A 2,148-nucleotide genomic window follows, 5' to 3' on the forward strand; every position below is an offset into this window, starting at 1 on the left:
CGAGGCTCGTGTTGGGTTCGGTTCTGACCTGGACCCACCAGCAGTCAGTCGGATGTTCCGTCTGACGGTGATGGCGGACAGTCCGGCCTCTGACACAAAATGGCGCTTTTCATCTTAACTTTACATGTTGCGCGCTCCCCGCCCGGACCGGACCGGGATCCGCGGTCCCCGGGACCGACACCAGGCACGCGAGCGGCGGCGCCGCGGCCTCGAGCGGCTCGAGAGCGCGCAGACATCCCGGTCACGGCGCGCGGGGCCGAGGAGCGTGCTCTTACCGTGCCGCGGGTCCTCCGGGCGTGTCCGCGCGCAGGGAGCCGCTCCGCGCGGTGGTTCGGTCCTGCCGGGCTCCTGGTTCTGGTTCTGGTTTGTTATTGATGTTGCTGAGGACGAGCACTGAAAGGCCGCGCTTTGCACCTCACGCACACACTGCGGCAGCGCGCCAATATCCTCCGTCAAGCCTGCTCTGACGCATGCGCTCTGCGACACGCTCCGAACCCATGTTCCGATGGGTTCTGCCGAACACTGGTCCGGTTCCAGGTCCAGAACCTGGTTTACAGGTTCCCTTTGAGCTCCAACTGTCATAATATGATCCCAGGTTCGAGAAACCCTGAACGCAGCACCGAACTGTGGCTTCGAACGCAACACGAAGCTGCTATAAGACCAGAACCACAGCTGGTCCAGATGTGTAAACCTGCTGCAGGTCCAGTTGTTAAAGATGGAACCTCTGAGACTGAAAGGTCCAAATCAAGTGAACCCAACAGGCACAAAGTTCAGAACTGGCTTCTGGAGAACCACAAACATTCATCCATTATCCTGATGCTGCTCAGTAATCCACAGAAAAATCTACAGAAGTTAAATCTGGTCCTCACACTTCTTTAGATCATCCATTTTCTTTACCCGCTTCTTCCATTTTGGGTCACGAGGGTCGCCGGTGCCCATGTCCAGCAATCACTGCGAGGGACGGGGGACACCCTGGACAGGTCCAAGTCCATCACAGGGACACAGAGACAAACATTCACTCTCACTCACCTAGAGACTAATTAGAGTCACCAGTCAGACCAACAAAAACATGAATCTGACTGAAATAAACTCTGTTTCCCACAATGCACTGCAGCAACACAATTGGACCAGAACCTACATGTTCTGATCCGATCCAGGTCCACACACGTGCCCATCTTGATCCAGACTGGGTGACTGAGTTCAGGCAGCTTCTCAGCCTACATTTCCCAGCATGCACTGAGAAATATAAACCTTTTCAATAGGTGGGTTTTATTGATTGATGTTTCCCTGACGGGCAGCACGGTGGCACAAGTCTCTCAGTGAGCAGGTCCCTGGTTCAAATCCCGGTCCAGGGGCCTTTCTGGGTGGAGTTTGCATGTTCTCTCCGTGCATGCGTGGGTTTTCTCCGGGTACTCCGGTTTCCTCCCACAGACCAAAAACATGCATGTTAGGCTGATTGGTAACTCTAAACTGTCCCTAGGTGTGAGTGAGAGAGTGAATGGTTGTCTCTGTGTCCCTGTGATGGACCCGTCCAGGGTGTCCCCCGCCCCTCGCACAGTGATAGCTGGACATGGGCACCAGCGACCCCCGTGACCCCAAATGGAAGAAGCGGGTAAAAGATGACGGCTGGATGTTTATATGGCAGATCTGCTGATTGATTACTGATTGATTACTGATAGATGGTCTAGATCAGATCAGGGTGCCCACACTTTTTCAGCATGGAGCTACTTTTAAAATGAACAAGTCCAAGTGATCTACTTACTATAAAAATACAAAACACAGACTTATTTATTTATGAACACAAAGTTTGCTTTTTATGTTTTACCTTCTTGTTTTTAATATTTTAACACGTTTTATATGGCACCTTGATTTATTGTTTTATAACACTACTTTTTTATTTTTATTGCATTTTACTGTAGTTTATTGTTGTCTGTGCGTCCCCCCATGTAATGTCAGTGTCATTATGTGCACGTGTGTTTCATTCCCACACTGTTGACCTTCAAACAGGTTAAAGTGTGTTAGGATGTTTTTGTCTCCAAACCCTACGCGTCATTTTTCACCACTTTTTATCACAAACAGGTCTCACTTGTAAAGAGCCCTGGAGGCTCCATGTGACTTATCTGTTGAACTAAAGCTTGAATTAATATG

Source organism: Nematolebias whitei, chromosome 20 (genome assembly GCF_014905685.2).
Source record: "Nematolebias whitei isolate Nwh7 chromosome 20, NemWhi1, whole genome shotgun sequence".
Taxonomy (NCBI): Eukaryota; Metazoa; Chordata; class Actinopteri; order Cyprinodontiformes; family Rivulidae; genus Nematolebias; species Nematolebias whitei.